The following is a 23,785-nucleotide window of genomic DNA, read 5'->3' as shown; positions in this document are numbered from 1 at the left end:
AGGTGAAAGTGTACTATAGTACATTCTAACAGGTGCTGTCAAAGGTTTGGTTACAATATATCGTTAGACATAGTCATTTAGTGAAGTAGTTCATGACCAATCGTACCAAGGTACTTATACGGGTAGAATTATCACACAAAGTATTATAGTTATGTATATTGTGGTTTAGAGTTCCTTTCAGTCCTTTAAGATATTGAGGAATCAGAAAAGGAAAGCACTCTGATATCCTACACAGGAAGAGAAAAGGTCACTGAGAAAATGTGAACACAAATAGTGAAAGAACAAATTACCTTCTAATCAAGGGATATATAGAATCCAGCTCCCAAGATGTAAAGCCATTGAAGCTGCAAAAAAATCATATTATTCTAAGAAAATTCATAATACAGGGTTTGATACTAAATCCCTATTTTTAATGGTAAAAACTTTAATAGCTCCCCATTATAATAACCAGGTTAGAGCTAAAATCAGATGGCAATGCAGTGACTGATTGTTTCCAATAAAAAAGTAGAGAAGTTATGTGGTACCTGACCTCCCAGTAGTCCAACTCCCAACCATTGGCTCTGACAGCATCTCATTTCAGCGGGGCCCTCTCCACTCCCTAAACTCCACTGTCAGGCTTTCCCTACCAGACCCTACTCTAAGATGTCCCTACCCTCAGCACTGGTGTCCAATAGGCATGTGCAATTGTTTGAACTCCTTCTCAAAAAGGGTATAGTGAAGTTAGAAAAGGTGCAGAGAAAAGCAGAAAAAATAGTTAAGGGGTTGGGAAAAGCTTCTTTATGAAGAAAGACTGAACAGGTTAAGGCTCTTCAGTTTGGAGAAGAGACAATTGAGGGGGAAGGGGAATATCACTGAGGTCTACAAAAATCAGGAGTGAAGTATAATGGGTAAATAGGGAACAGTTATTTACCTTTTCAAATAACACTAAGACTAGGGGACACTCCTTTAAGCCAACAGGAAGCAGATTTAAAACCAATTGGAGAAAGTATTTTTTCACTCAAACAATCAGTCTGTAATTAGTTGCTGGAGGATGTAGTCAAGCTGGGTTTGAAAAGTTCATGGAAGATAAGTCAATAGTTTTAACCCGGAGACTCAGGGAGACAGGGAGTGACCAGCGAGAAACTGAATCAGCTTTTCGGGATTGGCCGCTGTAGGAGACAGGATACTGAACTCAATGGACCTTTGGTCCAACTCAGCATGACATGCCTTACGTTCATTTCCTTCCAATTAGTTTTTAAAACAAAATGAAAGAAATGAAGACAATTTTGTTACTTTTTCTTCATTTTGTTTTTTAAAAAATCTCTCACTTCGGCTGTTACTGTGGACAAAAAAAAAACCCTTCCCACAGGTGTCCCATCTGATATGCTTACCCCCTGAACCCTCTTACCACATTTCTCTTTTATTCATGGGGCAGGAATGACCTCTGCTTGCTCCTGCCCGCTGGAAGTATACTTAGAAATGGTGCCGGCAGATTGGCACCAGTTAATTTCGTCCTTACAAAATGGCACCAGCCTGGGTCTGGTGTATAGAATAAATGAACAACGGTGCTGACCTCAGTCTACCGATGCCATTTCTATGCATATGGCGAAGCAGGAGTGATTCAGGCTAGCTCCTCCCCCATTACAAAAAATAATGGGTAAGAGGATGGGGGAGGGGCAGTTCAAAAGGGGAGCTGAGAGAGTTTCTTCTCCAGAAGGGTCAATATTTTTTTTGTGTTTGTTTTTCATTTCATCTTTTTAAAAATGTGTTAGTTTTTTTTTCATTTTAAATAAATGAAAAGAAATCAAACAACAAACAGAACAAAAGAAAAAAAATGCATGTGCACACCCCTAGTGCACTGCCCAGCACTCCCAGTGAATTTACAGAGAATGCTTCCAATACCATGTAGTGCCACCCCCTTACATTTACCCCAGAAGGTCATTAAGTAAAGTTAATCAATACTGCACAATTTATTTTCTTCTTATGCTTTTGTCTTTCTTCCAATGGTACTGAATGTAATTAAAAAGAATATGTAATAAAGATTCTGTACAAGGACTTCAGTGATTGCACTGCAAGGGCTTTCAAATGGATGCTTAATGGCTCTCCTCGTCTTTTATACTATTTTTCAGAAAAGGTCTCATTACAAAAGTGCCCCAGCTCATATTGTGAAAAAGAATGCACCTGCTGGTTTTAAGTGCGGTTTCCATTCAGAGACCTTCTATGGTGATTGTGCCTCGTGATCAAAGGGTACTTCTTGCAGAATCAATAACCGTAGAATTTTGTTGTCAGGAGGATCTTGATCATGAAAGATACTGTATGCTCTGAGGGTCACTTCCTGTGAACAGATAGAAATAGCTAGTAGATGTCTTCTTTCAGATCCTAGTCGGGTGCTGCATTGCTCCTGGGTTTTAACAGGTCCTCAGGGCGAACAATTACTGTGCTGTCCCCCTTCCTCATTTTTTTTAAACACACAAGACCCCACCTCAGTTAAATATGCAGAATACAGACTCACCCTCATCAAATACAGAATAAAGAGACTATAAACTAAAAAATAGAAACTGGAAACCAAAACAAGCCAGACTGTATGCAGTGCAGCAATGGAGAAACAGAAACATCACCAGTCCTCATAAATCATTCAAACAATAAAATCAAGGAATATAAAATCAATCATATTAGTAAAACCATACTTTTAAAAATAATATTTCCAATGATCTAAGGAACAGAATAATATCCAATAATTAAGAGCTCATACAAAATGTTAAAAATTTCACAACAATAAATTATTTCTAAATTGCAGACAGACATCCAATAATTAAAACTAATAAGGACAGAAAAATCATCACTCTCCATACTTGAAAACTTTATTTCCAGTCATCCTGAGTAAGGCATGGATTACTGGGGCAGTACACATTTTCTTCACACACACACACACACACACCTCAAACCAGGTTCCCATTCATTCAAACATACACATCCCAGTCAGATTCTCATTCACACACATCCCAGACAGGTTCCTACCCACACAGACACACCACTCCCTAGTCAGGCTCCCATTCACACATGCACACACACCCCAGACAGGTTTTTACACATACACACTGCACCCAGTCGGGTTCATACACAAACACACCCCAGTCATACCCTCCTCCCCCCCCCCCCCCCCCCCAGTCAGGTTCCCATTCACACACTCCACACCTCCCCAGTAAGGCTCTCATTCAATCACTTACACACACATCCATACCCATCATCATCGGGAGCCATTCTGCTGCTTCTTATGTGCTGGCCCCTGCGCTAATCAAATCTCGCAGGGCTAGTACTTCCTCTATGCTGATCTCATGCATCACACGTTTTGGACAGTGCATACTGGCACTGAGAAGGAGTAGGAAAATGGGCTCTTTCTTTCTTCGGTGGGTCAGGGTCCACCGGCAGCTTCATGGCCTTCCTCCTCTTCTAGGCCGCTGGTGAGATGGGTCTATCAGTGGTCTCATGGGCCTCTTCCTTTTCCAGGCTGCCAGTGGGATAGAGTACCAGCGGCCTCACGAGCCTCCTCCTCTTCTAGGTCGCCGGTAGGATAGAATCTACGAGTGGCCTCCCTGGCTTCCTCTTCTTCCAGGCTGCTGGTGGGTTGTGGTCTACCAATGGCTTCACAGGCCCCTTCCTCTTCTCGGCCTCGCAGGCTGATTCTTCTTCCGCCACCCCTCCGGTTGTGCCACCCTGTGCAATTGCACAGTATGCATGCATGGTAGCACTGGGCCTGCATGATGTCCTAAGGATTTGGATTTTATTTTCACTTTTCCAATACTCATGCTAAAAGTGAGTTCCAATTCAGGCACAGTAGGAAGGTCCATGTCCCAAAGGGCTTATAATCTAAAGCAATACCTGAAGCAATGGAGGGTTAAGTCAGGGACCATCAGTAGGAGAAGCAGGTTTTGAATCCTCAGGCTCTAATGATTAGACCACACCTCTTTTCCTAGGTCATCACTAGGGGCTGGTATTACCCACAAGTACTAGGAAGGGCAGAAAGGGAGAGAAGTAGCTCTTAAGTCAAAAACAATATCTAAGCTCCTGAACTGCAAGGAAGGTGAGGTAGAGAAGAAGCATTATGGGCCGTCCTAAAAAAAAAGATGGTGCATCCATTTTTACTAGTGTGGTTTACAGGCCTCCATCTCAAACGGAAGAACTAAACAGAGATCTGGTTGAAGATATCCAAAAGGTGGAAAAGGAGGAAGTGTTGATTGTTGGAGACTTTAATCCGCTGGATGTAGACTGGAAAATCTCTATTCTGCGGAATCTACCAGAAGTAGAGATAGTGGATGCCCTGTAAGGAGCTTTGTTCAAACAAATGGTAATGGAACCCATGAGGGAGGACGTTATACTTGACCTAGTGCTCACTAATGAGGATAATGTCTCTAATGTCCTGGTGGGTGCCCACCTTAGCACCAGTGATCAAATGGTATGGTTTGACATCACAAATAGGATGCGGAGAAGTCAAACGAAGACCCGTTTTGCATTTCAACCTGGCAGTAGAACTAGAAAACTGGGAGAAAATGGGAAAGGTGGAACAGTGGACTAAACTAAAAGGAGCAATTACAAAAGCAACAAACCTATATGTTAGAAAAGTAAACAAAAGTAAGAGAAATAAGAAACCGATCTGGTTCTCAAAGGAGGTAGCTTACATAATAAAAGTAATAAAAGCAGCGTTCAAGAAATATAAAGAATCCCAAAAAGAGGAACACAGGGAAGAATATTTGGTGAAACTGAGGGAGACAAAGAAAGTAAGCAAGAAAGCAAACAGCCAAGTGGAAGAAAGGTTTGCCAAAGAGGTAAAGCGAGGTGATAAAACATTTTTCAGATACATCAGAGAAAAGAGAAAGGCCTGAAAAGGTATAGTGAAATTGAAAAGTGACAAGGATCAATGTATGAAGAGAGACGAAGAAATGGCAGAAATATTAAACAAATACTTCAGTTAGGTATTCACTAAATAAGACCCTGGAGAAGGACCATCGCTAGTTAACAAGATTTTGGATGAGGGTGGAGTAGACGAAACTCCATTTACAGAAAAGAATGTATGGGAAGAGCTAGGAAAGCTGAAAGTGGACAAAGCCATGGGGCCTGATGAGGTTCATCCCAGGATACTGAGGGAGCTCAGAGACGTGCTGACGGATCCGCTGCATAGCCTGTTCAATAGATCCCTGGATATGGGAGTGGTGTCGAGTGATTGAAGAAGAGCGGTGGTGGTCCCGCTTCACAAGAGTGGGAGCAGAGAGGAGGCTGGAAACTACAGGCTGTTAGCCTCACCTTGGTGATGGGAAAATTAATGGAAAGGATAGTGAACTATCTACAATCCAGTGGGTTGCTTGATCCAAGGTAGCCTGGATTCACCAGGAGACGGTCGTATCAAACGAATCCGATTTTTTTGATTGGGTGACTAGAGAATTGGATCAGGGAAGAGCATTCAATGTGGTTTACTTGTATTTTAGTAAAGCTTTTGATACAGTCCCACATAGAAGACTCATGAATAAAATGAGAAGCTTGGGAGAGAGCACCGAGGTGGTGGCGTGGATTACAAACTAGTTGATGGATAGAAGACAGCATGTGATGGTAAATGGAACCTACTCTGAAGAAAGAACAGTGTTAAGTGAGTGCCACAGGGATTAGTGTTGGGATCGGTTCTATTTAATATCTTTGTGAGCGAACTTGCGGAAGGGATAGAAGGTAAAGTTTGTCTATTTGTGGATAATACTAAGATCTGCAACAGAGTGGACACACTGGAAGGAGTATAGAGAATGAGATGTGATTTAAAGAAGCTTGATCAGTGGTTGAAGATATGGCATTCAATGTCAAGAAGTGCAGAGTCATGCAACTGGGATGTGGTAATCCAAAACAGCTGTATGTGATGGGGGTGAAGGGCTGTTGTGCACAGAGCAAGAGAGAGATCTTGGGGTGATAGTATCTAGTACTCTGAAGATGGCAAAGCAATGTGTCAAGGTGATAGTTAAAGCTGGAAGAATGCTGGTGATAATCTCCTTGTACAGGCCCTTGGTGAGGCCTTACCTGGAGTACGGTGTTTAGTTCTGGAGATGGTATCTCAAAAGGGACAGACAGGATGGAGGCAGTCCAGAGAAGGGCCACCAAAATGGTGGATATCAACAATTAATATTCATCAGATGTTTGCATACATTTGGTTGAAGAAGAAGGGTAATTTGTATGGCTTGGTCACCCTGAAAACCAGACCTGTTTATGGCCCTTGAGGATCATGGCTGAGAACCTCTTGACTAAACAGATTTATTCATGTCATCGAACTACATTAGCTCATTAAATTCCAGAAACCAGAGCTAAGCTAAAATTTGGTACAGGCCTATTAAAAGTAAATGTCACTAATTCACTTAACTCCAGTAATTGCAATTAGATAGGCATAAAACTATAATGCAATGGTTGTGAATGCCTGATGAACTGTAGTAATTATTAAATCTGTTAATTTAAAACTATGGATTCCTCAAATCCCCCCACCCCTCAACAATTCTCACACAGTGTCTAATCAGTTGAAGAATTTCTACATTTATTGCATTAAGGCATTTGCAGGTATGATATATAAACCAATTAACATACCATACATCTCTAGATAAGCAATATATCTAAAATATCTACTCTAGGAAATGGGACAAAAGTTTGATTAATGTTATTATTGATTCCTTTTTAAATAAGGAATTGATCCCACAAACCACAAATCTAAGATTTCTGCTGCCTTGCAACCCACAGTGGCTTTTTCCTCAGGATTTGCCTCCTATGCCTTCTGCTTTGAGTTGTCTCCTTCTTTGTTTGCAGTAAACTCTAAAGGCAAGCAGAAGACCAGCTGAGCATACTGCAGTCAATTAAGACTGAAAAAAAAATATATTGTCTCTAGCTCCACAAATAAAACTGAGTTTTCCCTAAAACTGGGCTACATTTGGGATGCAGCCACTAATGAGTAAGATCCTGTTACGAATCAGAATCATGGCTGGTGGAATTTATCACACTTACACGGTGTCCTGCCCAGGATGAACCCATCGGAACCAGAATCAAAACCAGGGTACAGTAGGCTTGGCCATGCTTAACTATTCACAAAACCCATTCGATTCCCCTTACTAGTATTACTGTCAACAGCTGTGATGTATTACTGCCTCATTTGGATTAGGATGAACGACAGTTTTGGAAAAACAAAATGGCTAAAGTGCTCTCAGTAGTATTTCATAATACAATGCAGTTGCAGGGATGCTTTGGCTCTACTACAGAGCAAATTGCTTTGGTAAAGGGTAACCACATTCCCCGGTGGAGAAAATGTTCTAGTGTGGCCTATCTCCCCCCCCCCCCGCCCCCAGTGTGCAGTAATCTGTTCCTGCCAGTAGAGGGAGCGAAGGCAGAATAAGTGAGTTTGTGAGGAAGGAAGGGGAGGAAGAGAGAGAAGCCATGAACCTGACCTGACTAAGAGGAAGGTTGGGACTTGCAGTTCCCAGAGGAGAGAGGCAGGTGCAGAGACCCATGAGAAGGGAAGAGAGGTTAGAGCTGAGTTCTCGAGGAGAAGGGGAGCCTCAGCCTGATTCTTCACCTGAGTTATAAGAGAAACAAAGCCTTAAGAACAAATTCTTCTAGGTTTGTTATTTTGGAGAGAGTGGAGGAGAAAGCTGTGAAGGAGCTGGAGAAAGTAGGGCTGCGCTTGCATTTGAAGCAAAATGTGGAAATGTTAATGAAATGTCCCCATTTTCTTTCACTTTGCTTTGAAAATTATTCATTTTTGTTTTCTTTTTGAAGATAAATTTCTGTGGCTGCCAAAAAAACCCAAAAAACAAACAAACCCATACCCTTCACTGGGCCCTCTCTACATTACTGCATCCAGAGCCTGAAACTGTGGGCAGGAGTGATCCCCAGTGCTTAGGTCAGCGAGATGTCAGCTGAGCTGAGGCCGATGTCATCTTTAAATGTTTTCTGTGGGAGGAAGTGGGGAAAGGGCCTGGGGAAATCTTTGCTTTTGGAGACAGGGCAGGGGGAGGGTGTAAGGGAGGGCGTTTTTTGGCTTCATCTTGCTTTGCTTTTTAAAAGTTTCATGTTGGTTTTTTTTCCAGTTTGAAATGAAAAAAAAACAACAAACCAAAAAAAAAAAGAAAACCAAAGTAAAGCCATTTCCTGAGCATAACCCTACAGGAGAGTTCAGCCTTTAGCAATTTCCAGAAAGAAGAAGAAGAGGAGATCAACCCGCCTGTCTAATTTTCACCTAAAGACTAAAAGAGAGGAAGAGAGGTAAGCTGTGCAGTTTTAATTTAAAAGTAATGTCTGCAGAGGAACTGTCTTTGGAGTAAGCTGCATCATCTGTTAAGTTTTGTTGCAGAAATGGAATGACTTTCTTTTTAAAGTCCTTTAGGTTAAGAGGTTCAGAATGGTAAAGCAACTGTTCTGCCACTTTCATCTAGTAAAAGGTTTTTGTTTTTTTTGGAGCTTCGTACCCTGTTTGCAGCATCTTAATTCTGCAAGTGAAAAGAAATTCTGTTATTTGCCAGATGACTTTAGACATTAATTCTTCCTTAATCAAAAAAAACCCTGGTTATTCTTTGTGTCCAAAAATCAAAAAGCTGCTGAATACTGTCCCTCTATACAATATATACCAACAGAAAAGGAACAGTGAAAAATGCTTTAAAAAATGTAATATCTTATTGCTTATTTTTATTACTAATACTTATCAATTTTTCATTTAATTAGCACATACAAAAATATAAAATGTTGTTATATATAATGTAATATTACCTTATCATAATGAGGTTCATATTCAAAAACCATTTAGATGGATAATTTTGATTTGTAATTTGTATTTATTAAAATTTATTAATCGCTAAACACAAAATAGGCCTAAGCGATTTACAGTAAAACAAGCATAAAATTAAAATTGATGAGAAAACATACACAATAAAAAGACATAAAAGTAAGGACCAAACAGCATAGAATAAACATGGGCATTGTACAATAGAAGGTTCTTCGGAAGGAGTCTGTGATTTTTTAGAATTGTCGTATAGACAAAAGTCACCTTATCAGACCACTATCAGCATGGGCTAGCCATAGGCCTGCTGCAGAAGGAAGAACTTCAATTGGAGTCTGAATTTTTTTGGATTATCTTGAAGACGGAGATCATATGCCAGTGAGTTCCATAAAGAAGGGGCTGCTACCAAAAATGAGGTTTCTCTGGTTGTAGTCAAACGGGCAAGATGAACGGCATGTCTAATAGTCCACGTTGCGATGATCTTAAATCCCGGGTTGGCTTATAAATCCTTAAGAGAGCACTGGACCACGATGGAGAGTCAGGGCTCAGCAATTTAAAGGTGGTCATAGCAATTTTATACCAAATTCGTTCATGAATGGGTAACCATTTCGGGCTATTCAGAACTGGTGTAATATGATCATAACGTTTTGCATTCAATACAAGTCTGGCAGCTGAATTTAATAACAATTGTAATGGCTTAAGAGAATTCTTCGGTAAGCCTAATAGTAGACTGTTACAATAGTCATGATAATATAATAGTTATCTGTCTTAATGGCATACCCGGCTATAGCCAGCCTTTATCCAGCTAAATTTTAGCCTGCTGATAAGCTAGGATTTAGCTGAATAAGGTAGGAGCAGTCCAGGGCATAATTGGGAGGGGTTGAGTTAGCCAGCTAAGTTAACCAGCTAATTCCAATATTCGGAGTTAGCCAGATGACTCAGGACAGGATTCATCATTCTTCGCAGAATGACGAATCCCGCGAAACAGGAGGGCGGGCAAAGGAGGGGAGGGCCTGCGAAAGCCCGAAGCCTTTGCACCACAGCGGTGCGATTTTGGCGGCCGCGGTGCGCCGGCTGCCAGCTTTCATACCGAATAGCGCCACCGTGAAAGGTGGCGCTATTCGGCGTGCTACTGCCGACGATAATGTTAGTAACGTTATCACTGGCAGCGAAGACACCGCTGACTCCGCCCCTCCCCGCCCCGACTCCTTCCCTTCCCGCCCCGACTCTTCCCCTCCCTCTAATTTGCATGATACTGCATGCGAAAAGGCCCTTATCGCATGCGATAAGCCTTTGATAAATGACCCCCTAAGCCGGTTTACTTTGGTTGAGTTAAAGAGCTGTCCTAAAGTTAGCTGGCTATATTCAGTGGTGTGCCTGCACTGTTAAATATGCCTTCAAAGTTAGCCGGATAAGTTTATCCGGCTAACTTTGCAATCCGGACTATGTCTGAATAAAGACCTCAATATGTCTAAAATTGATTATTAGTAAGTTTCGATAATGCTTAATACTTTTGGTTGATTTGGAGGGTTTGAGTATGTGCGCAATAGTAGTTTTATGTCATTTCCATACAGAATTTGACACAAAGTTGGCCCTAACGTATGCATTGGTGGATACCAAAACTCTGCAGTGTCAGGAGTTGGGATTTGCCTTGTGACTTTATATCACATTTCTTCGGGCAAGTGCAAGGTTTATCTTCAAGTTATGTGACAACTGGTATTTACAAGTTTATTGACATTGTTCCAAGCTAAGTGATAACCTTCTCAATGCGATCAGATGAGAAGAATGTTTTGGGGCAACTAAACTCTGTTTGCTATCAATAACGTAAAGAGGCTAATAGAGGGTCTTGGCAGCATTTGTAAGTGGGTCAATGGTTTGTTCACAACTAACAACGATGGTGAAATGTCCTGGGACTTCTGAACATTTAGGAACAATGTGTACATTTTCAGTAGTTAATTTGCTCCCAATGGAAAGATAAATAGTGTTTGCTAAAGCTATAATCATTTGGGTCTCTCTCAATCTGTTTTAGATATATTGTAATAAGGTAATGTCTGTATAATGTAACAATATTTTGTATTTTTGTATTTGTTGATTGAATGAAAAATTGATAAGCATTAATAATAATAATAATAATAATAAAGTGATGACATTAAGGTTTTTAAAGCATTTTTCACTGTTCCTTTTCTGTTGATATATATTCTTGATGTATAACAAGGAGCTAGGGGGAGGATTTAAACAGTAAAACTAAAATTCCTTAAAGCTGCCAAGTGACTGCTCTCCTTATACTAGCAGAGTTAAAGCAGATGTGTCGCAGCCTCCTTGTATGCTTGGTCAGTCGTATCCTATTTCTGCTGAATGAATTCCAGCAGCAGTACTGTGTATGTGTGACAGAAAGAGAGCTGCTTCGTGTCTTTCAAGTCTCCAGCAGTCTTTCTTCACACTTCCTAATCCTACTCCCACTTTGAAATAGATTTTGAAAAGTGAAATACGAGAGCGTGCAGAACTTTTATCAAGATACTACTGCTAATTCTGGTGTAATTGGAAGGCAGCCAGCTTTGGCGTCCTGCTCAGTTATCTTTGGGGGAAATATGCTTCACTTGTTTGGGACCTTTAAGGATACTAGAACTGAAGTTAACAATTTACTGTGGATTAAAATATATATTTATAGATATATGACCCTTTTTGTGGAAAATAGTGAGAGCCCTTGGCTTCCTGCAATCCCATGACAATTAGAAGTGATTAAAGCAGCTGACTGCAAATCAGAGAAGCCAGGGTACAAATCCTGCTGCCAATCCTTGTGACCTTGAGCAAGTCACTTGACCCTCCATTGCTTCAGGTGCAAACTCACAGGCCGATTCAGTAAAGTCCGCGGGAGAGCGGACGAACGCCCGCTCTCCCGGTGCGTGCCCTAGTGTGCCTTATTTAGTCTTGTCTATCCTTGTCATGTCCTGCCCAATCCAGTCCCCAGCATTGCCCAAGCCTGCATCTTTATCCAGCCCAGTCCCTGCTCAGTATCCAAGCCAGTGTCTGTATCCAGTTGCAGCTCTTGTTCAGTATCCTGCTACCCTACTGTCCCAGTATTCAGTCCTCAGCTCTTGCCTGTCCCAGTATCTAGTGCTTAGCTCCTTGCCTGTTACTATATCCAGTCCTTATCCTATTCCAGTATCCAGTCCTCAGCTTCTTCCCTATACCAATACCCAGACCTCTGCTTCCAGTCTGTCTCTGCTCACAACATCCAGCCTGTGTCTGCCCTGCATTGACCAGCTTGTCTTGCCTTATCCAGCCTGTCCAATTAAGCCTTACTGGCCCCTAGAAGCCAAGGCTCAACCTGTGGGGGAGGTGCTGGCTAGGCTGAAGACCAGCCCAGCTTCCAACCATGATGTTCAGCCATTGTAGCCAAGTCCTGCTGGCCTTCAGAACCCAAGGGCTCAACCTTCAGGAGAGAGGGCTGGCTAGGCAGAAGATATACCCAGATTCTGCCCTGAGGGCCTACCCTGCTTCTGAGAGTGTGTTTCCAGACCCCAGCCCTCCTGACACTGTTTCCTCCATTCTGTGTTTCCATCTGCAACTTTGCAAGGTTATTTAATCCTACTTCATAGATCGTCTCACCTATGGATTTTTTCATGTAGAGCTGCAGCTACCTTGTAGTGCACACTGGTGTTGGCACTGCAAGTGGGTTGGAATAATTGGAGGCTAAGGCAAACAGGAGGTAGTTGAGAGGCAAGGAACATTTTTAAAATGAGATAATAATGAGATTTTTTTTTAAAATAGATAACTATATATAAATATTCCACAATCTCAAAATCTGTGCTGCTGAATTTAAAACTTGCTGCCCGAATCTACCCATAAGCTACTGAAAGAAAGTGTAGGGGCCTGAAACAAATATTTGGATTTTTCAGATTCTATACCTTTTCATACTTTGTCCAGTAGCTTCATTGAATTCCTTTGGGATACCAAATCAAAGATCTTGCCCCCATGATGAGGGTTGTGATGCCATAACCCTTCATTTGCAGGTGCCCAGTGTTTCTCATCCCTTCCTGTCTATCCCAGCCATTGCAATGATGGCTCTCTGCCTGAGGATACACACCATGGTTCCCCCAGTGCCGGGCATAAGTCAGGAGGGGGCTGCTGTTGTACACTGGCTAGTATTCCTTCCTTTCTGGCAACAGATAAGATGCATCCCTATTCTGAGGAGTTAGGTCCAGGAATTTAATCTATGTCCCTTGTCTGGCAGCATCAATGTTGGGTCATTGGTCCAGCCCAAATTCTGCTTTTCCAAGGGTGATTCAATTAGTGTCTCACTTGTAGGAGTAGGTCTCTTATTTTAGCAATGACAAGAATGAAGAATTTGCTTCTGATAATCACAGTAATGACCAAAGGTTCAGCTTGGAGAAGAGATGGCTGAGGGGAAATATGATAGAGGTCTTTAAGATCATGAGAGGTCTTGAACGAGTAGATGTGACTCGGTTATTTACACTTTTGAATAATAGAAGGACTAGGGGGCATTCCATGAAGTTAGCAAGTAGCACATTTAAGACTAATCGGAGAAAATTCTTTTTCACTCAATGTACAATAAAACTCTGGAATTTGTTGCCAGAGGATGTGGTTAGTGCAGTTAGAGTAGCTGGGTTCAAATAAGATTTGGATAAGTTCTTGGAGAAGTCCGTTAACTGCTATTAATCAAGTTTACTTAGGGAATAGCCACTGCTATTACTGGCATCAGTAGCATGGGATCTTCTTAGTGTTTGGGTAATTGCCAGGTTCTTGTGGCCTGGTTTGGCCTCTGTTGGAAACAGGATGCTGTGCTTGATGGACCCTTGGTCTGACCCAGCATGGCATGTTCTTATGTTCTTAAAGGTAAGCAATTGGGCCAATATTCAAAGAAAGATGAGTGCCTGACCTAGGCACCTAAAATGAGGAAATTTTTCAGCTGAACTTAGGCACCTAAGCGTTTTGGACGAAAATAACTTTAGGAAACTAAAACTGAAGTCCTAACATATAGAACTGCTATTTTTCTTCATCTCTTCCTCCTCATATGTTGCAGGGTAGAGATGCACATTTTTCATATTACACACGGCTTATAAAATGCTATCGTAGATCTCCGCATGGCTCTGTATGTGCGTATATGTTTGAAAGTTACCCTCTCTAAGTGGAAGCAGAAGGGAGAGAAATTTGTGGAGATTTAAATTACAGAAGACATTGCTCTGTGTGCAACCTGACTGAGAATACGAAGAGAGATTATACCTCCATGTGTGATGTGGAGACTGAAGGAGAAAACTTGCTACTCTGAAACCTTTGTGATGGAACTTTTCTACAAAACTTTGCACAGTGGCTGAGAGAGCATGTCAACCAAACTGAATACAGGAACATGTGCCTCTGGGGGTTAATTCACCTTTGCTGGGAAAATTAAAAAAAGAAATAGAGCAACATTTTGGTTAAGTTTTGTTTACATAGCTGGAATACAGTCACTTTAGAGTTTCAGAAGGATGTGAGAGAATAGACAGGTTTCTTTAACTGATTCTGTTTGAGAATCGGGAGACAGATCACACCACAGACCTTCAGTGGCGAGAGGCGAGTGATTAGTAAACGGCTACCATGAGGGTTCAGCCCAGCTACAATCGGTCTAACACTGCAGAGAGCACTACCACAACCTGCAAAGGATTACCTGAAAAATCGTGACCTCACAGATCAACATAATGTATTACACAGTTGAGTACTCAACTATTCAAACTCATATCCAGAGCTCTGGTATTCATTAACTAACACATACTTACCTAGTCTGAGGCTCCTGTGTTGATTATCTGTACGACATAAAGAAAAGGCAAATCAAAACTTATGGACAGTAAATTCTGCTGAGTTATGAAAAGGTTCTGTATGCAATACTTCTGGTCTTATGCACCAAATGTTGAGGGTCCTGGAAAGATCAGAGCATATAGTCAGTAAATTCTGCTGAGTTATGAAAAGTTCCTGTGCGTAATTTTGATGTACGTGGCAGAAAGAATGTTGTTAATAAAGGCAGAAAGGTACATATATTTGGGGATCAAAGTGTTCTGAAAGTTGATTACTGACCTGCTATTTAGGTCAGAGTCTGAAGTGCTACCTGTAAAAAGAAAAATAGTGTTGAGAGCATTTCTGTAAATTGGCAAGAAGAAAAATATAATTTACCTGTTATTTGCTTTAAGTTATTTCTAGTTTCTGATAATCCATTCCATTCTTCCAGCATTCGGCAGAGTGAAATACAATTGTGCTTCGTTTTAGTGTCTGGTTCTTAAGACAGCTATCCATGTACCATTCTTCAACTTAGGATTTTTGTTAACACATCCTAGCCCCACCTCTCTGCCTACAGGAGATGCTCTGGCAGGTTGGGATTACCCACTATATAAATTGCCCTGCGGAGGAGTAGGATTGCAAGGAAAAGTTTGTAGGGTCTTTTCTCCCTCGTGTCCAGTTTATCTCAGGTTCCCAGGTGAAGTACTCCTTGGCACCATGAGAGGGGAGGAGCTGCTGTGTTGCCCCTGGGTGACAGGATCTTATTATGAAGAAAGATGGGTACAATCACATCTCCCACTTCACACTGCCTTATTACTGTTTTGCTGGGAAAGCTTTGGGGTATTTAGTTAAAATCTGCGAAAGGGCTTCTTCTATTTGGTGTCTATGGGAAAAAGTTCTTGGCAAATGCAGCCTTGTGCTCTGTACACAAATTCTTGGCAAGTACAACTTCATGTTCTGTGCACAGAGTTAACAGTTTTGACCAATTGCCCAACCCAGCATGAATAGATATGAATTAGGGTGTACATTTGGGCGAGATCCAGCGCTCCATTCAGGCTACTGACCTTTGCATTATATCTCTGCTTTCTGATGGAGCAGTCACCCTGGGGAATGCATTTTAGTCCTTAGGCTTGTGGATTGTGCTGTCAGACTTGCCACCTCCCATGGATGGTCCTTGGATTTCTGATGTCCAACTCTGTCAGGTCTCTGTGCCTTTGCATGCCAAGAGGTTTCGTTCTATAAACAGGAAAAAACATAGCTTGCTGTTATTTTAAATTTCTGATTTTCCTTGGAATGTATTAATTAAAAACTAAAAAAAAACACCAACCTGATTTTATTAATACCATATAAACTTGGATTATTAATTTGAAGACCAGGACATCTTTTTTTTTTTTTTTTTTTTACCAAGATGTAATTTTTCCATTCCCCTAAAAATAGTGACTTTTGTCAGCATCCAATGCCTTGGGATCCTCTGGTAATGTATTATCAGTCACTCTAGTACTGTGGGATTGTAAACCACAGAGACATTACTGTACACAGTTTATTTCTAGCTCAGCACAGTTTATCTCTACCTCTGTGCTTTTTAAATTCAATCCCAAGGTATGAATATTTATAAAAAAGTTAAAAACATATCCAAACATAAAATCAACAGAGTAGATACCCTTCCCTCTCTTTTCTCTGAATGTCTAGGATTATGACAAATATCCTAGATTCTGTCTCATCTTAGAAACATATATAGCATAAGACATAATCAGTCATTACTGTGATTCTCCAAGGCAAAGTCTATGCTTCTGCCATTCCTAAATAAGGACCCTTAGAAGATTTGTAGGTAAATCACAACATGAATGATCAATAGAAATGAGGAGTTTGGGCCCACATGGTGGCTCAGTGGAGCTGCTGTGCATTGCCTTGTGGAGAACATGGGATTGATTTCAAGGACAGGTCTTCTGATCCCCCAGACTAGCTGGGGATGAGGGAAACGCTGGACTGAAAATAATTAAAAAAAAAACCCCATACAATGCAGAAGCTAGGAAACTCCTATATGAAACACCGTCACAAGATGCTGCCCATGGCCAGCTCAAATACCGGAGGGATTTCCCAAAATAACAGCCTGGCCAAGTCCTTTAACAAACAGCTTCTAAATTTTCTTTTGCACACCACAGCACAGTTCCATACCTCTGGGGCACCATGGTCACTTTAGACACCTACAGCAAGTGTTCAAACACAGGCTGACAAATTCTACGCTGCATCTCACTTTCCTTAGCTGTCTTTTGTCGTACACTCTTAGCAGACTCTCTCCCATCCACTGAGATATCCTCACCTGGCATCTCTCACCCTACCATGGTCTCCTCTGACTAATATCTGCTTCTCTGTGTACCTTCTGCCTCTTCAATAGTCTAACCAAGAGAAACTCTGCTGGCTGAGTCAAAACTTAATTAGCCTCATCTGTATTCTCCAATTACTATCACATTCCTCTATGGTCAATGCCTTCCCCCTGATTGAACTTTAGGTTAAGATTTTGAGACCATCACTCCCAGCAGCCTTCTACTTTGTCATTTTGGAACTACAAGTCCCAGCAGCCTCCAGTTTTGTATTCCTCTCTCTCTCTCTGACTGGGGTCCTGTTTAAAGCACACTCTGTCTCTGATTGGTTACTTTATTCCCATCTCTTGCCTGTTCTTGATTCTGTAAATTATTCACCTCATAACATTTAGACCACTTTCATTTTATTTTTTTTTATATAATCCAGAATTGTCAACATGAAAAACCAGTAATAATTTTAGAACTCTTTAGACAACAGGATAATCATAATGAAATCAGAAGATGTTCATTTTGGAATTAATTTTTTATTTGGTTGTGGATTCCAGGACTGTAAATTCTCTCAAGAATATTTGTGAATCATTGATGCACACTGAACTGTAAAGGTGATGTTCACCTCCAGGTACAGTATTGCAGAGTGTGAACTTCTCTGTATATCAAACTGAGGATTTACTTAATGTAGGTAAAAACTAAGGCAATGTGATCTGATCAGTCATTCTGGCAATGCTTCTATTACACGTAAGACTTGTCTCAGTTTTTTTCCGCCTAGAAGAATGCAGCTAGGATATTTCTCTCAGGCTGGAGTGAGCCACTGTACTCTCATCAGTATGTATGTCTGCCCATACACTGGGACAATAACTTTCAAACTGGCGTGTGAGCCCACATTTTCACATCTGTGTCAGCCCACGCCCTGGGATGCGGCTATCTTATAACTTGCATGTGTATATGTGCACATGTTATCAAATAGCACCCATACTTTACCAGTTTGACCACCAGTTCACCCAGTTAACAGCTAGGTCCTCCTCCCCCCTCCCCCTGGTTTGATAGCCTACACTCCCCCCAGTTACCCCAGACCCTTAAACCCCTCATCCCGGCGCATCCCGGGGCGCGTAAGTATTTATATGCACATTTCTTGGCCAGGCCCCGAAATTCCCATGTCCCTCCCAGACCATGCCCATGCCCTACCCTTTTTTGGAAACGTTTGAGATGTGCACGCAGCGGCATATACACATGTATATGGGTGCTTTTTAAAATATGGGTAGCATACCATCCACCTGGTCAAGATGGTGAGACTGACAGTGAAATGCTAATAGAAATTAGGGAAGCTAATCAAATTGGTAGTGCAGTAATAATGGGAGACTTCAATTACCCTACTTACTCAAGAGAGTCAGTGGTTAACCACAATATAGAATCAAATATACAGAAATGTGGAACCCAAACAAACATTTAACAATTATTTAGCCTATGAAGGTGTCAGCAAGCCTTGACGTTATGTGTCACTTTTCACTCAGACACTAACCGGTCTTATCGATCATTCACCTTCCTCATTTTATTTAATGCAAACAATTTTTTTCTTTCTTGCTTTTGCGAGATGGTTGAGACGTCTGGTCCCGTTGAAAAAGATATATGGCTCTTATTATAAAGATTATTACTCGCCCCTGAGGAAGCTAACCCAGCGAAACACCGGCCAGTGTAGGGCAATGCTGGCAACCATTTTTGAATGAGTCATTCTTGTTGATATAAACGGAGGACAGTTTTTTTTTTTTTTTAAATATAGAAAAAGAAAAAAGAAAGAAAAAAATTGTTTGCATTAAATAAAATGAGGAAGGTGAATGATCGATAAGACCGGTTAGTGTCTGAGTGAAAAGTGACACATAACGTCAAGGCTTGCTGACACCTTCATAGGCTAAATAATTGTTAAATGTTTGTTTGGGTTCCACATTTCTGTATATTTGATTTTAGACTTCAATTACCCCAATATTGACTGGGTAAATGTATCATTGGTACATGCTAGAGATATAAAGTTCCTGGATGGAATAAATGAGATTTTTATGAAGCAATTGGTTCAGGAACCGACAAGACAGGGAGTAATTTTAGATCTAATTCTCAGTGGAGCACAGTATTTGGTGAGAGAGGTAACGGTGGTGGGGCTGCTTGGCAATAATGATCATAATATGATCAAATTTGAATTAATGACTGGAAGGAGGACAGTAAGCAAATCCACGGCTCTCGTGCTAAACTTTCAAAAGGGAAACTGATAAAATGAGAAAAATTGTTAGAAAAAAAGTGAAAGGAGCAGCTACAAAGGTAAAAAGTGTACAAGAGGCATGGTCATTGTTAAAAATGGACTTTATTTTCGTCCTTAAACAATTTACAGATTGCCGGTCCACAGGGGTCATTTACATTATACAATGCCCCTGTTCCCTTCTGTACATGGGAAAAACGCAACGGGCATTGAAGACTCGCTTGATTGAGCACCGGTCATGTATCTCCACAGGCAGGCTGACAGCTCCGCTTGCTGCTCATTGCTCCTGTCTACATCATACGTTTGATGATCTTAAAGTCTGTGTGCTAGAACAGCTCTCTCCTAGTTGGAGAGGTGGAGACTTTAATGTTCGGCTTCTCCGTGCCGAACAACGCTGGATCCACAGACTCGGCTGTGTGGAGCCTGAAGGTCTGAATTCTGTTTTAGAACTCCAAGTGTTTCTTTAATTCGTCTATTTTGCCCTCCTTTTTTTCATTCATTTTGTTTACCTGTAACTATGGATACACAACGTCAGTGACGCTAGCATCGTATTTACGTCATCACGTTAAAGAAGCGCGGGCTTTTTTAAAAGACACGGCGTCTTCCAGGCTCTTGCTGTCCCGTTTTGTTCGCAATCATCCTGAGACGGTTTCGTCCGCATAGAAGGTGTGAAGCTGTGTCGCTTTAAAGATAAGTAACCTTGTTTTGGTTTTCAATTCATGGCTAATTTAATTCTTTGTTTCTCAGCACCCTCATTAATGATTTAAAAAGTGCTCCTGAAGAAGCGATCCTAGCATCGCGAAACACCGGCCGCTGTCGGGGATTTATGTTTTGAAGCTTCACGTTAGGGACCAGCTGATATTTAAAGACTCTTTTCTGAATACTCTCTAAAAGTTCTTTAACAACCTTACACCGCAAGTGACGAGTAGTCCGGGCGGCAAGTGATTGGCACTGCCGCCGTCAGGCTTGCTGATGCGGTTCTATACCAAATGAAAATTTTTCTTATTTCAACAAGAGTGTGCACAGCAGTGTATAAAATTACTCCAACTTCGTCTTTTTTTGTGTTTGGCATTGTTAAAAAATACCATCCTAGAAGCACAGTCCAGATGTATTCCACACATTAAAAAAGGTGGAAAAAAGGCAAAACGATTACTGGCATGGTTAAAAGGAGAGGTGAAAAGAGCTATTTTAGCCAAAAGATCTTCATTCAAAAATTGGAAGAAAGATCCAAAAGAAGAAAATAGGATAATGCATAAGCATTGGCAAGTTAAATGTAAGACATTGATAAGATAGGCTAAGAGAGAATTTGAAAAGAAGTTGGCCGTAGAGACAAAAACTCACTGTAAACACTTTTTAAAATATATTCGAAGCAGAAAGCCTATGAGGGAGTCAGTTGGACCATTAGATGATCGAGGGGTTAAAGGGGCACTTAGAGAAGATAAGGCCATCGCGGAAATATTAAATGATTTCTTTGCTTCGGTGTTACTGAAGAGGATGTTGGGGAGGTACCCATACTGGAGAAGGTTTTCATGGGTAATGATTCAGATGGACTGAACCAAATCATGGTGAACCTAGAAGATGTAGTAAGCTTGATTGACAAACTGAAGAGTAGTAAATCACCTGCACCAGATGGTGGAAAGTGTTCTAAACATCAAAATCACAGAACATATAGAAAGACATGGTTTAATGGAACAAAGTCAGCATGGCTTTACCCAAGGCAAGTCTTGCCTCACAAATCTGCTTCACTTTTTTGAAGGAGTTAATAAACATGTGGATAAAGGTGAACCGGTAGATGTAGTATATTTGTATTTTCAGAAGGCGTTTGACAAAGTTCCTCATGAGAGGCTTCTAGGAAAAGTAAAAAGTCATGGGATAGGTGGCAATGTCCTTTCGTGGATTGTAAACTGGCTAAAAGACAGGAAACAGAGAGTAGGATTAAATGGACAATTTTCTCAGTGGAAGGGAGTGGACAGTGGAGTGCCTCATGGATCTGTATTGGGACCCTTACTTTTCAATATATTTATAAATGATCTGGAAAGAAATACGACGAGTGAGATAATCAAATTTGCAGATGACACAAAATTGTTCAGAGTAGTTAAATCACAAGCAGATTGTGATAAATTGCAGGAAGACCTTGTTAGACTGGAAAATTGGGCATCCAAATGGCAGATGAAATTTAATGTGGATAAGTGCAAGGTGATGCATATAGGTAAAAATAACCCATGCTATAATTACACAATGTTGGGTTCCATATTAGGTGCTACAACCCAAGAAAGAGATCTAGGCGTCATAGTGGATAACACATTGAAATCGTAGGTTCAGTGTGCTGCGGCAGTCAAAAAAGCAAACAATGTTGGGAATTATTAGAAAGGTAATGGTGAATAAAATGGAAAATATCATAATGCCTCTGTATCGCTCCATGGTAAGACTACACCTTGAATACTGTGTACAATTCTGGTCACCACATCTCAAAAAAGATATAATTGTGATGGAGAAGGTACAGAGAAGGGATACCAAAATGATAAGGGGAATGGAACAGCTCCCCTATGAGGAAAGACTAAAGAGATTAGGACTTTTCAGCTTGGAAAAGAGATGGCTGAGGGGGGATATGATAGAGATGTTTAAAATCATGAGAGGTCTAGAACGGGTAGATGTGAATCGGTTATTTACTCTTTCTGATAATAGAAAGACTAGGGGGCACTCCATGAAGTTAGCATGGGGCACATTTAAAACTAATCGGAGAAAGTTCTTTTTTACTCAACGCACAATTAAACTCTGGAATTTGTTGCCAGAGGATGTGGTTAGTGCAGTTAGTATAGCTGTGTTTAAAAAAGGATTGGATAAGTTCTTGGAGGAGAAGTCCATTGTTATTAAGTTCACTTAGAGAATAGCCACTGCCATTAGCAATGGTAGCATGGAATAGACTTAGTTTTCTTGGAGGAGAAGACCATTAAAGGCTATTAATCAAGTTTACCTAGGGAATAGCCACTGCTATTAATTGCATGGGATCTTCTTAGTGTTTGGGTAATTGCCAGTTTCTTATGGCCTGGATTGGCCACTGTTGGAAACAGGATGCTGGGCTTGATGGACTCTTGGTCTGACCCAGTATGGCATGTTTTTATGTTCATGTGCAAACCTAACTTCTTCACACTCCGGGCTTTTAAAATTCACCTTTTTGTGTGTTGATCTGGGTGTGATACATAGCTGCATAGGTGAAACTTAAGAGTCAAGGAACCCTGTTACCAAGATCACTTGTACGTAGAGGTTTATTTACTAATAAGCTTGCATACTGTAAAAGTGAGATCTGTATCCCCCCACAGGTAGATAAAAAACAAAAGTAGCCCTGCCTGACAGATTAATAAATGCAAATTATTTTTTTAAGCTAAGGTCCTGAGTGTACACATGTCAGTATGGTTTAATGTTAATATGAATTTTATTCTGTTATGGGATTTTCTCTCTCTTTTTTTTTTTTTAATTTTCACTTTACAAGTGAGCAGTGTTGGATGATTTCACCGGACATATCCTGAGGGCAGAAGGTGTCCCCTACCTCAAAGACTAGAAAGTTAACCAGGACCAAGCTGATTAGTCATCCCTTAAAGGGTAGTTTTGTAACAGCCCACATAGATTTAAAGTCATTTACCCACAAACATTAGACCAGTTTTCAAAGGGCAAATGCGTGCATGCTTTTCTTTGGAAAATTACCCCATCAATACTACTCATACATATTTATACCTTCAAAGAAAAATACACAGATACTTTTAAAAATGCAAAAATATGCAGGTAAATGTAAACCCTTTCCCAAGCCCATCCCAGCTCCAGGAATGCTTAATTGTGGGTAAATGTATGCTTATTCTGGCCTTCTGTGCATACTTATACCAGCAGGCAATTGTGTACAAGACCATTTCCGTGGGTAGAGCACTGTTTTTGACCATGGAAAAGGCTTTGAAAATTGCCCTGCCTATGTATAATTTTTTCCTGCTGTTGCGGTTGGTTCTCTTAAACTTTTACAGGTTTTGCTAAAACTGTTGTTTATTCCCTTGCATTATCTTAATCAGCTGAAGAAAAGTGAGGAAGCTAATGCTAACAGCAGGAGATTTAGTTATTATTATTATTATTATTTATTTTGATTTATATTCTGCTTTTTCAGACATTTCAAAGTGGATTACAACAGGTACTGTAGGTAATATCCCTGAGCCTGTAGGGTTTACAATCTAAGGGGGTCATTTACTAAGCTGCAATATTTTATTGCCAGAAGGGACAAACACAATGGGGGGTGAAGTTCATTTTCCATATTTATATAAATAAAAGTAATTTACTTTTAAGGTTTTTAATAGATCAAAGACATTTTGCAAAGCTGAACACATCTACCTTTTGGTTTTAAGTGTTTTCTTAATTTCCTTTATTCTGCTCTTGGCCTTCCAGCTCAGTAGGACCCAGGCTTTTATTGGGCTATGCCATTATTAGCCTTCATTCACAACTTCCTGGGTTTTTACCTCCCTAATGTTTACGCCTGCCTTCCAAGTCAGCCCAGCTACTGCGGTGAATTTTCTTTGCTAGGGGCCACAAATCACAGCCCTAAGTCCGACCACTAGATTTCTCCATCGAGCATAGCCAAGACTCTGCAGTATCCTCAGCTCGGGGAGCAGAAGTCTGGCTCAGGAATCAAATCCCATCTGGCAGTCTGAGGCT

At 40.8% G+C, this 23,785-nt stretch overlaps 1 protein-coding gene across 2 annotated transcripts in view; it reads left to right on the top strand.

Moving 5' to 3' along the window:
• The first annotated feature begins 8,084 nt into the window (after nt 1-8,084).
• Nucleotides 8,085-23,785, top strand: part of IL12B (interleukin 12B) — a 131,496-nt gene continuing 115,795 nt past the window's right edge. For both annotated transcript variants that reach the window (XM_029583782.1, XM_029583783.1), the window contains exon 1: nt 8,085-8,253. The gene's annotated coding sequence lies outside the window, so the exon portion shown is untranslated. The remainder of the gene's footprint in view (nt 8,254-23,785) is intronic.

This window comes from Rhinatrema bivittatum, chromosome 18 (assembly GCF_901001135.1).
Source record: "Rhinatrema bivittatum chromosome 18, aRhiBiv1.1, whole genome shotgun sequence".
NCBI lineage: Eukaryota > Metazoa > Chordata > Amphibia > Gymnophiona > Rhinatrematidae > Rhinatrema > Rhinatrema bivittatum.
This window is presented reverse-complemented; position numbering and strand designations above follow the sequence as displayed.